This window comes from Pleurodeles waltl, chromosome 10 (genome assembly GCF_031143425.1).
Source record: "Pleurodeles waltl isolate 20211129_DDA chromosome 10, aPleWal1.hap1.20221129, whole genome shotgun sequence".
NCBI classification, from domain to species: domain Eukaryota; kingdom Metazoa; phylum Chordata; class Amphibia; order Caudata; family Salamandridae; genus Pleurodeles; species Pleurodeles waltl.
Genome location: NC_090449.1, coordinates 953,077,609 through 953,090,675, shown reverse-complemented (window position 1 = coordinate 953,090,675; position 13,067 = coordinate 953,077,609).

The window sequence follows — 13,067 nt, the reverse complement described above, 5'->3', positions numbered from 1 at the left end:
TGCACTGCAATACTAATGACTCAGGTATTGTGGCTTGTGCATCAAGGGACAATGATCAACTGTGTGATGGACATGTGGGTCAATTTTCAGTCAGCAATTATTGTGCATTCAGTGGACAATAACAGATGTGGCACAGTTGTATGTGGGTAACAAATGCCCCATTGGCACTGTCCCTAATCCGATGGAAAGGATCATGTGTGTGTAATGATGACAATGTAGCGCTAAACATGGATAGCCCACTTTGCTGTCCCAAAACAGTGAAATATGGTATGCTGACAGTGTCTTAGCTGATCATCATTGACAGAATGCACGGGCACAGGTGTTGTCATTGCACCTGAAATGTGTTACTCAGGGCCATATCTACCAAGATCAGGTTTTGTGAGTCACACATTGCGAGACTGAGCAACTAGCAATTAGCAAGTAGGATGATCTGAGGTAAAACACTGTCAATGACACTGTTTGCAATTCACAAATGGGGTAGAAAATGACCTACCTCATAAATATTGCTGAGGTGGGTCTCATTTTGCAAAACCCCTGGGAATGGCGGCACTCACAGGGATGCTGGCCTGCTGGGCTCAGGAGACCACCATGTCTGTGACTGCGTTCAAATAGGGATGTAAATATTTGTTTAATTGCAGTCTTATTTCAGCAGGGGTAAACAGAAAGGCCCTCAGTACAACCTTGGTGGTAAAGTCCGCTGACCGCCATGCTGACGGCCGCCAACATACCGTACCCGCAGCGGAAATCCCCTACGGGTATTATGACCTACACTTAGAAATCCTCCACAATACAGACACCGACACAAGTCTGCCACACTAAAGGTCAGGATAAACTGGCGATAGCAAAACCCACACCGTTACGCCACAAGGAATACACCCACACTATCACGACCCATGAATCAATGCGACAGTCATTCAACAGCGGTAATCCTTTGGTGGTACACACCGCCGTGCTCAAAATACACACACACAAACAAAACACAACCACATTTGACAATTCAAAATACACACACCTGATCCAAATACACACACCACACACTCACACCACTATAAAACACACACCCACATTACCCACAACCCCTTACAATGACATTTGTGGAAGAAACCGAGAGACAGAAAAGCTACGACAACACCAGCATCCAGAGTTACACAACACTATCACTCACACACCATCCACGCACCTCAAAGATCCCAAACCAACACATCACTCCACACATCACATCAACCATCACCTCACACATCACCTACACCACATCATGGCACCTCAAAAACACCCCAGGTTTTCTGAGGAGGAGCTCAGGGTCATGGTGGAGGAAATCATCCGGGTAGAGCCACAGCTATTCAGATCACAGGTGCAGCGGACGTCCATTGCAAGGAAGATGGAGCTATGGTGGAGAATTGTCGAGTGGGTCAACGCAGTGGGACACCATCCAAGAACACGGGATGACATCAGGAAGAGGTGGAACGACCTACGGGGGAAGGTACGTTCTGTGGTATCCAGACACCAGGAAGCCATACAGAGGACTGGCGGTGGACCCCTACCTCCTGCCCCACAACTAACAACATGGGAGGAGCAACTCTTGGCGATCATGCATCCTGAGGGCCTCGCAGTGGTAGCAGGGGGACTGGACTCTGGAAAGTCATAGGTTTACTATTATATCCCCCACCCTACCTGCATGCCATCACATACTCCCACCCTCACCCTCACACCCATCACCCCAACACCTCACAGATGCCCCACTATCACAACCCACACATCTCAATACCAAGACCTGCATGTGACAACAATGCATGGACACCCATCACAGACCTGCATGGACACCCATCACCACAGCATGCCGAGTAGAGAGACTCAGCCAGGGCACACAATCACCACTCACACAAAGGCCAAGGTGATAATGCAAGCACAGGAGTAGAGGGAAACACACCCATTGCAAAAGATGGCACACACAGATACAATAACTATGCATTTACACCCAAACAGGACACCTACACAACGTCACCAGACAGGAGGTGCCAGCGATATCCAGTCCCCCCACAGAAGAGGCCCACAGTGACAACAGCAGCTCTGCACGCCTGGATCAAGATGACCAGCCCGGCCCATCAGTAACCTCAGGACAGTCTGCTCCCCTGCCACAGTCCCAAACCACCACAGATCCTCCCCCCTCAGGAAACACCACGACAGCACCCATCCAGGGGGCCCATGCCACTGTCTCAAGGACACGTCAATCAGCAGTGTGTCCACCACTACAGGGACCCCAGGGAAACCCACTAACCCAGGACAATCAGGGACCCGGGGTCAGTGGCAGTGGGCACATGATTCAGGGGACAGAGGCACAGGACAACAGGGAAGCTGTGAAGCTGGGAGGACTGCTGTGCGACAGGGGGAGGACAGGCCCAGTGAATCTACTCTCCACGAGGCACTCTCCAACATCATGGGAGCATACCACCATTCCCAGAAGACCATGGGCACGATACTGGACAAGTTTCAGGAGACCCAGCGGCTGCAGGAGGAACAGTACATTGGGATCAGGGAGGACTTGAAGTCCATTAACTCCACCCTGGTCACCATTGCAGGGGTGCTGGCAGACATGGCCAACACCATGAGGGAGGCAATGGCATACCACCGGGCCACTGACACCAGCCCGAACGATGAACAGCCCTCCACGTCTGCCGGTGCTAGTGGACAGAAGGTCCCGCCACAGGACCAACAGCCCACCAGCACCCCACCCCCTGCAGAAGGAGAACTACCCCACAAATGGTCCCTGCAATCCAGGCACAAGACAGAGAACATTGCCAAGACCCCCGCCAGGAAATAAGACTCTCCTGATTGTCACCCTTCTGTCCCACTATGTCACCCTCTCCACCTTGAACTGACATTGATCCACTTCCTGTGCCCCATTGGACAATGCACCTGTGATACAAAGAGACTGGACTCTACCATGGATATTCCTCCACCATCACCCCAGCCCATTGCACATTCCCCTCCACTTATTAGAAATTAAATAAACACCCTTGAATCACATAACAATCTGGAGTCAGTCTGTACTTTTACAAATATATTATTACAACCTCTTTGACAAATAGCATTGTAAATGATCATTTGCACATACCAAAGTATGACAGTTGTTCGGCAGCAGTAAACATAGCAGAAGGCAGAATGTGGTACCCAGATCTGTGAAAATGAAAGCCAAAGTGAACTGTCAGGGTCCATGCACAGAGGTAATAATGCAGACTTATGCAATGTCTTACAGTAGTCTGATAGGAGATGAGCAGTGCCAGTTTCTTACCTATGTCTCACTGGAAGTACTGCCTGATGATGTTGTTTCTGTTGTCAATATCTTCTTCCTCTGCCTCCTGTTCCTCACTGTCCACAGGCTTCACAGCTGCCACAAGACCAACATCGGGCCCATGCTCCTGCAGAAAAGGCACATGGCATCGCAAAGCCAGTGTTAGAAATTGGGTTTTTGGTTGGCAGTCAGGTTACCCCCTGTCCAAGCAAGAATCCTCACTCTAGTCAGGGTAGGTCACACACAATCCAAATTATCCTGTGCCCACCCTCTGGTAGCTTGGCACTGAGCAGTCAGGCTTAACTTAGAAGGCAATGTGTAAAGCATTTGTGCAATAAATCATACAATAGCACAATATAGCACCACACAAATACACCACACAGGGGGTCATTACAACATTGGCAGTAAAAGGCGCTTACCGCCGTGCAGAAGACCGCCAATACACCGCCGCGGAATTCCGCCACAGCTATTATGACACACATCTCTGAATCTGCCGAAATTCAGACACCCACACAAGTCCGCCACACAAAAGGTCAGTGTTAAACTGGCGAAAACAAAACCTCCCCCTCCACGCCAACAGAAACACGCCCATGCTATTATGACACACGAATCCACGTGACGGTCTTTCAACCGCGGTATTCCATTGGCGGTACACACCGCCGCGCTCAAAATACACACACATCTCCAAAACACCGCCACATTGGACAATTCAAAATACACACACCTAAGACACATACAAACAACACTCCCACACACCCAACACAATATAAAACACACACCCACATCACCCACAAACCCCTACGATCAAAAATTAGAGACGAAGGCCAGATAGACAGCACAGCATAGACAACCCCACCACACAGAGGCACACAACACCATCACCCACACCACATCCATGCACCAAACACCACACACCACTACACATCACCACCCTCATCACCACATACACCACCCCACACATCACCTACACCACCCCATGTCACGCCAAAGACACCCCCGGTTTTCCGAGGAGGAGCTCAGGGTCATGGTGGAGGAAATCCTACGGAAGGAGCCACAGCTATTTGGCTCACAGGTGCAGCACACATCCATAGCCAGGAAGATGGAGCTATGGCGCAGAATAGTGGACAGGGTCAACGCTGTGGGACAGCATCCAAGAAATCGGGAGGACATCATGGAAGAGGTGGAATGACCTACGGGGGAAGGTGCGTTCAGCGGTCTCTAGGTACAACATTGCGGTTCAGCGGACTGGTGGCGGACCCCCACCTCCTCCCCCACAACTAACAACATGGGAGGAGCAAGTCTTGACCATCATGCATCCAGAGGGCCTTGGAGGAGTCGGTGGAGGAATGGACACTGGTAAGTCAAATCTTAACTATCATATCCCCCACCCTACCTGCATGCTATCACACACCCCCACCCTCACACCCTCCCCTATCACTCCAACTCCTCACTAATATACCAATAACACAAACCACCCATCTCAACACCAAGCCCTCCATGACACAACTAAGCATGGTCACTACACATACCCAGAACACCCCCCCAACCATCATCACACAAGCCCCCCCACAGGAATGCTTGCACTGGGGTACACGGTGAGCCACCCATTGCACACCATGACACACACACATGCAATAATCATGCACTTATGCCCCTGCAGGATCACGAAGGACCGTCACCACACCGGAGGGTCCAGACAACTCCACTCCACCTGCAGAAGAGGCCCACAGTGACGATAGTATCTCTGCCCTACTGGATCCTGATGACCAGCCCGGACCATCGTGGGCCTCGGGACAGTCGGTTCACCTTGCACAGGCAGAGCCCAACACTGACCTTCCACCCTCTGGTAACACCAGCACAGCACCCACCCAGCGTGCCCATACCGCCGTACCCAGGACACGTCAATCAGCGGTGTGTCTACCACTACAGGGAACCCAGGATAACCCACCACCCCAACAACAACATGGACCTGGGGGCAGTGGTAGTGGGCACACGGTCCAGGGGATGGAGGCACAGGAACACAGGGGAACTGGGAGGGCTGCTTTGCGATAGGGGGTGGACAGGCCAAGGGAACCCACTCTCCACGAGGCCCTATCCTCCATCATGGGAGCATACCACCACTCCCAGGAGACGATGGCGACGATCCTGGCCAAGTTTCAGGACACCCAGCGCCTGCAGGAGGAGCAGTATTTGGGGTTCAGGGAAGAGCTCAGGACCATCAGCTCTGCCCTGGGCACCATCGTAGGGGTGCTGAAGGACATACAGAAGACCTTGAGGGACACCGTGGCACTCAAGGGGCCCCTGACACTAGCATGGACGATGAAATGCCCACCACCTCTGCTAGTGGACAGGACGCCCCGCCACAGGACCACCACACCAGCACCCCACCCCCTGCAGACTGACAACCACCACGCAAGTGGTCTCTGAGATCCAGTAACAGGACAGAGCAAGATGGCAAGACCCCCGCCAGGAAATGAGACCACCCTGATTGTCCTCCCACTGTCCCACTTTGTTAGCCTGTCCATACTTTAACTACCCCAGCTCCACTTCCTTTGCCCATATGGCCAGTGCACCTGTGTGACCAATGGACTGGACTCTGCCATGGACATTTCTCCACTGCCCCCATCACCATATTACAACCCCCCTCCATTTTTGAGCACTTAAATAAACACCCTTGAACCACAAAACAATCTGGAGTCAGTCTGTGATTTGTTAAAATGTATTATTAATGACAGTGTCAAAATGCGTTTCTAGTTGTAAAGCCAACATACCTATGTCACACATCACAAGTCCTTGAAGGATGCAAGCAGATAACACATGTTGCTAACCACACCTGTGAAACCGTAATGGAAAGGTACAACTCAGTTACCAAATAATGCTATGAAATTACACACAGGATAGAGGAAGACGTGTGACAGTGAATGTAATGGTAAAAATGAAAATGTTCTCACCTGTTTGTCACTGGAAATATTGCTGTATGACTGACTCCCTGTTGTCGATGTCTTCTTCCTCAGCTTCCTCCTCATCACTGTCCACAGGCTCCACAGGCTCCACAGCTGCCACAACACCGTCATCTGGACCATCCTCCTGCAGAAAAGGCACCTGGCGTCGCAAAGCAAGATTATGAAGCATTGAGCAGGCAATGATGATCTGGCACACCTTCTTTGGTGAGTAGAATAGGGATCCACCTGTCATATGGAGGCACCTGAACCTGGCCTTCAGGAGGCCTCATTGTAGCGTTCCTCTGCCCTGGTCCTGGGATTCCTCACTGGGGTCAATAGCCATGACACGTTGGGGTAACCAGAGTCCCCTAATAGCCACACCCGGTGCCTCTGGTGTTGACCCATCATATAAGGGACGCTGCTATTTCTCAGGATGTAGGCTTCATGCACTGAGCCAGGGAACATAGCATTTACCTGGGAGATGTACTGGTCGGCCAAACATACCATCTGTACATTCATGGAATAATAACTCTTCCGGTTCCTGTACACCTGTTCACTCCTGTGGGGGGGACCAGAGCTACATGGGTCCCATCAATTGCACCTATGATGTGTTGGAGATATGTCCAAGGGCATAGAAGTCACTTTTGACTGTAGCCAAATCTTCCACCTCAGGGAAAATGATGTATCTCCTTACGTGTTTCAGCAGGGCAGCCAACACTCTAGACAACACGTTGGAAAACATAGGCTGGGACATCCCTGATGCCATGGCCACTGTTGTCTGAAAATACCCACTTGCAAGGAAATGGAGCAATGACAGCACCTGCACGTCAGGGGGGATTCCAGTGGGATGGCGGATTGGTGACATCAGGTCTGGCTCCAACTGGGTACATAGTTCCTGGATAGTGGCACGGTCAAACCTGTAGGTGACGAGTAAATGTCGCTCCTCCATTGTCAACAGGTCCACCAGCGGTCAGTACACCGGAGGATTCCGCCATCTTCTCAATTGGCCCAGCTGACGGTGCCTAGGAAGGACAACAGCCCCTCCTCCTCGTCTGCCTCCTCCCTCCCAGTCTCGTCTACACTCTCACCTGCATGCACTACATCTACAGGCACCAGGACTCGCAGCAGAACACCCAGCACCACACCCCGCTCACCTGCACTCACCACCTCCACTCCCATTTACACGTCCCCTGTGTCCTCTCCCAGTGTGTCTGTGACGCCCCCTCCCAAAGTACACAAACGCGGGCACCCATGCACCCAACATCCATCCATCTCACGACATCCTCCAGTACCTGCACCTGCACCCAAAACACCTAAAGTTACACCTCCTACAATCACCTCCTCTTCCTCCACTCCCAGACCCCCTCCAGCTACCCATCCCAGTGTTCGTCAGAAACTGTCCCTCTGCAAAGTTGAACTTTTTGCCCCCATCCCCACCCCTCCAATTCATCAGTCCAGTCGTAGCGCCTCATCCAAAAAACCTCCAGTACCAGTGGTGCGTGTTCAAGGTGTGTGGAGTGCACCGGCCACCAGGGCAGGCAGCGTGACACGGAGCCAAGGCACTGCCAGTCCACCCACTGAAAAGGCTCTGAAGTTGGAAAGTGGCCGACGGGACCGGGTGAAGACTCCTGGAGGCAAAACAACTCACAGGGGTCCCAGGCAGATTGCAGAGTCAGCTGTGACTCCTCCAAAGGTCGGGAAGGGGCAGAAGAAGTCTGCACAGCCTGGTGTGAGCATTACGGCAGAGAAGGGCGCCATCCTTCCCGGCGGCCGGGACGCCACCGCCAGCACCGTCCTCACTGGTCAGGAGACCACCGCCAGAGTCATTGCCCAGGAGGGCACAAGTATCGTCACTGGTCAGGAGACCACCGCCAGAGTCATTGCCCAGGAGGGCCCAAGTATCGTCACTGGTCAGGAGACCACCGCCAGAGTCATTGCCCAGGAGGGCACAAGTATCATCACTGGTCAGGAGACCACCGCCAGAGTCATTGCCCAAGAGATCACAAGTATCGTCACTGGTCAGGAGACCACCGCCGGAGTCAGTGCCCAGGAGGGCAGCAGTATCGTCACTGGTCAGGAGACCACCGCCAGAGTCAGTGCCCAGAAGGGCCCTGGCAGCCACAGCCCTGCTGGGCAATGAGGGACTGTCATGCCACACACCAATACACAGTCCAGAGACCGCCATGGCAAAGCACTGCTGAACAGGGCAAGCACCGCTTAACAGCCCAGAGACCGCCATGGCAAAGCACCGCCGAACAGGGCAAGCACCGCTGAACAGGGCATGCACCGCTGAACAGTCCAGAGACCGCCATGTCAAAGCACTGCTGAACAGGGCAAGCACCGCTGAACAGTCCAGCAACCGCCATGGCAAAGCAACGCTGAACAGGGCATGCATCGCTGAACAGTCCAGAGACTGCCATGGTAAAGCACCGCTGAACAGGGCATGCACCGCTGAACAGTCCAGAGACCGCCATGGCAAAGCACCGCTGAACAGGGCATGCACCGCTGAACAGGGCAAGCACCGCTGAACAGGGCATGCACCGCTGAAGAAGGAAAAGATCTCCACATCAAGCATTGTTATCCCATGTGCAGCTGGGACAGTGACGGGATAGGAACTGTCACAGGAGACTAATCCAGTCTAGGCACCATTTCCCCTCCAGAACCAGTGGAGAGATCCATCCACTACCTCTTTCCTTCACAGGATGAAGCACTCTGGGCACCAGTCCCCCTACAGAACCAGTGGAGGCTGTTATCTACTTGAGAGACTGTGGCTTTGCACTCCCCATGATTGAACAGTGGGCAACCCACCCACTGTAGAGACTTGTGAGACTGTGGCTTTGCACTCCCCAGGATGGTACAGTGGGCAACCCACCCACTGGTGAGACTTGTGAGACTGTGGCTTTGCACTCCCCAGGATTGAACAGTGGGCACCCCACCCACTGTAGAGACTTGTGGGACTGTGGCTTTGCACTCCCCAGGATTGAACAGTGGGCAACCCACCCACTGTAGAGACTTGTGAGACTGTGGCTTTGCACTCCCCAGGATACATCAATGGGCATGGAGCCCCGTCGTGGATGTGGCGTGGTGCTGTAATCTGTCTGAGGTGCCCCCCCCTTCCCTTCCCCCTGAGGTGCCTGTTGTTTTTCTCTCTGAAGCCCCGGCAGTGTTCTCTCCGTTTGTGGATAGGTATCTTGTGTGGGCCTCGCCCATGCATTTTTGGCCTAGTGGTGCACGGACATTGAGATGTGTATATATGCACTACTTCTCGTAATGTGTATACCTTTGTATGAGTGTATATATATCTGTATATTTTTGACACATATATTTTGATACATTACAATGTTTGAACTGATTTCCTTTTGTCTTGGCATTCTTCCCGGGGGGTTGTGGGTTGTTACTGTGATGTTAGTAAATGCATTGATGTGTGTGTTGTAATATGCGAGGGTGGAGGTGGGGGTGGGGGTGTTGCGTGTGTGTCCCCCTGACTTTTGCCTCCCCCCTCCCCTATGTCGTAGGTACAGTACTCACCGCTGTCTTCGCCGCCGCCGGCGCTGGTCTTCGTAGATGAGTAGGAAGAGAAGGGCAGGTAGGATTTGTAATTCCGGCTCCATGGTGTCCTCCTTCCTCGTGGGATGTGTTAAGATGAGCGTTTTCCCATTGCAGAAACTGTTTCCGCTGTGTTTTTATCCACGGTGAATCCGCCCCGGAAAAGGTGGCGGATTGGCGGGTTGTGATACTATGGGTGGTACATTGTCTCCCGTCTGTCTGTTAGCGGTGACCGCCACGCTGCATGTCTGTACCGCCGTGTTAAAGTGGCTGTCTTTGTTGGCGGTTTCCGCCACGGTCATGATTCCCTTTTTTTTGTCCGCGGCCTGTTTGCGGTATTACCGCACCTTTAACACCGTCCGCCAGGGTTGTAATGACCCCCACAGTGTTTAGAAAAATATATAATATTTATCTGGGTATTTGCAGGTCAAAACGATCAAAGATGGAATATGAATTTGTAAAGATATCACTGAAAAGTGATATGAAGTGTCTTAAGTCTTTAAAAAGTAAACAAAGTCACTTTCAAGCACAAAGTACTTGGTTTGGAGTGGAAAATCTCAGCAGAGGGCCGCAGAGGAGGAGATGCGTGGAAAAATTGTGTGTGCGTCGGTTACGCCCCTTCACACATGGACTTGCGTCGTTATTTTCCATGCAGGGAGACGTGCGTTGTTCTACGGGAAGAAAAATGGTGTGTGCGTCAATTTCGCCCCTTCACACACGGACTTGCGTTGTTATTTTTCACTCAGGGAAGACGTGCGTCGTTTTCCGGCACGCGGACCGTCTCCTTCTGTGGATCGCGGGATTACCAGATGTCCCAGGGTCTGTGCGTGGATTCCTCAGCTTGTTATCCGGCTTTGCGTCGTTCCGGGGGGCTGTGCATGGAATTTTCTTTCTCACGGCAGGCATCGCGTCAATTTCCTCTCTGGAAGTCGGGCGGCGTTGTCCATGCGAGGCCTTGCGTCGAAGTTCCGGTCGCACCGCAGGCGTCGCGTCGAGCAGTGTCTTTCCGGATCAGCGTGTGGTGAATTTTCACCGCGGAGCAAGCTGTGCGTCGATTTTTTCGGTGCACAAGGAGTCCAGTTGAAAAATAGAAGTCTTTTTGGTCCTGAGACTTCAGGGAACAGGAGGCAAGCTCTATCCAAGCCCTTGGAGAGCACTTTTGCAGCCAGACAAGAGTTCAGAAAGGCAGCAGGCCAACAGCAAGGCAGCAGTCCTTTGTAGAAAGCAGTCAGGTGAGTCCTTTGAGCAGCAAGGCAGTTCTTCTTGGCAGGTTGCAGGTTCTGGTTCAGGTTTCTTCTCCAGCAAGTGTCTGAGGTGGTAGGGCAGAGGCCCTGTTCTATACTAAAATGTGCCTTTGAAGTGGGGGAGACTTCAAAGAGTGGCTAAGAAGTGCACCAGGTCCCCTTTCAGTTCAATCCTGTCTGCCAGGGTCCCAGTAGGTGGTGTGGCAGTCCTTTGTGTGAGGGCAGGCCCTCCACCCTCCCAGCCAAGGAGGACCCATTCAAAATGCAGATGTATGCAAGTGAGGCTGAGTACCATGTGTTTGGGATGTGTCTGAGTGAATGCACAAGGAGCTGTCAACTAAACCTAGCCAGATGTGGATTGTGAGGCACAGAAAGATTTAAGTCCAGAGAAATGCTCACTTTCTAAAAGTGGCATTTCTAAAATAGTAATATTAAATCCAACTTCACCAGTCAGCAGGATTTTGTATTACTATTCTGGCCATACTAAATATGACCTTCTTACTCCTTTCAGATTAGCAGCTACAACTTCAACAATGTATAAGGGCAGCCCCAATGTTAGCCTATGAAGGGAGCAGGCCTCACAGTAGTGTAAAAACGAATTTAGGAGTTTTACACTACCAGGACATATAAACTACACAGGTACATGTCCTGCCTTTTACCCACACAGCACCCTTCTCCAGGGGTTACCAAGGGCACACATTAGGGGTGACGTATATGTAGAAAAAGGGGAGTTTTAGGCTTGGCAAGTACTTTTAAATGCCAAGTCGAAGTGGCAGTGAAACTGCACACACAGGCCTTGCATTGGCAGGCCTGAGACAAGGTTAAGCGGCTACTTAAGTGGGTGGCACAACCAGTGCTGCAGGCCCACTAGTAGCATTTAATCTACAGGCCCTAGGCACATATAGGGGGTCATTCTGACTCCCGCCGGGCACGGTCACCGCGCGCCCGGCGGGAGCCGCCAAAATACCGTACCGCGGTCGGAAGACCGCGGCGGGTATTTTGAGTTTTCCCCTGGGCTGGCGGGCGGCCTCCAAAAGGCCGCCCGCCAGCCCAGGGGAAAACGACCTTCCCACCATGAAGCCTGCTCGTAATCGAGCTGGCGGAGTGGGAAGGTGCGACGGGTGCTACTGCACCCGTCGCGTATTTCACTGTCTGCTATGCAGACAGTGAAATACAAGCGGGCCCTCTTACGGGGGCCCCTGCAGTGCCCATGCCATTGGCATGGGCACTGCAGGGGCCCCCAGGGGCCCCGCGACACCCCCTACCGCCATCCTGTTCCTGGCGGGCGAACCGCCAGGAACAGGATGGCGGTAGGGGGTGTCAGAATCCCCAAGGCGGCGCAGCATGCTGCGCCGCCTTGGAGGATTCTGACGGGCAGCGGAAAACCGGCGGGAGACCGCCGGTTTTCCTGCACTGACCGCGGCCAAAGCGCCGCGGTCAGAATGCCCTGCGGGGCACCGCCGGTCTGTCGGCGGTGCTCCCGCCGACCCTGGCCCCGGCGGTCTGAGACCGCCGGGGTCAGAATGACCCCCATAGTGTACTCTACTAGGGTCTTACACGTAAATCAAATACCCAATCATGGATAAACCAATCAACAGTACAATTTACACAGAGATTATATGCACTTTAGCACTGGTTAGCAGTGGTAAAGTGCCCAGAGTTCAAAAGCCAACAACAACAGGTCAGAAAAAATAGGAGGAAGGAGGCAAAAAGTTTGGGGATGACTCTGTCAAAAAGGCCAGGTCCAACAGCCCGGTTGTGCAACATGCAGCATGCCACGATATCTGGCACACCTTCTTCGGTGAGTAGTATAGGGAGCTACCTGTTAGATGGAGGCCTCTGAATCTGGCCTTCAGGAGGCCGAAAGTCTGCTCAATAATCCTCCTAGTTCGCCCATGTGCCTCATCGTAGCATTCCTCTGCCCTTGTCCTGGCATTCCTCACTGGGGTCAGTAGCCATGAGAGGTTGGGGTAATCAGAGTCACCTGCAAATGTCGAGGGATATCTGTTAGATATACACCAACCCTTAGGGACTATCCCAAACCCA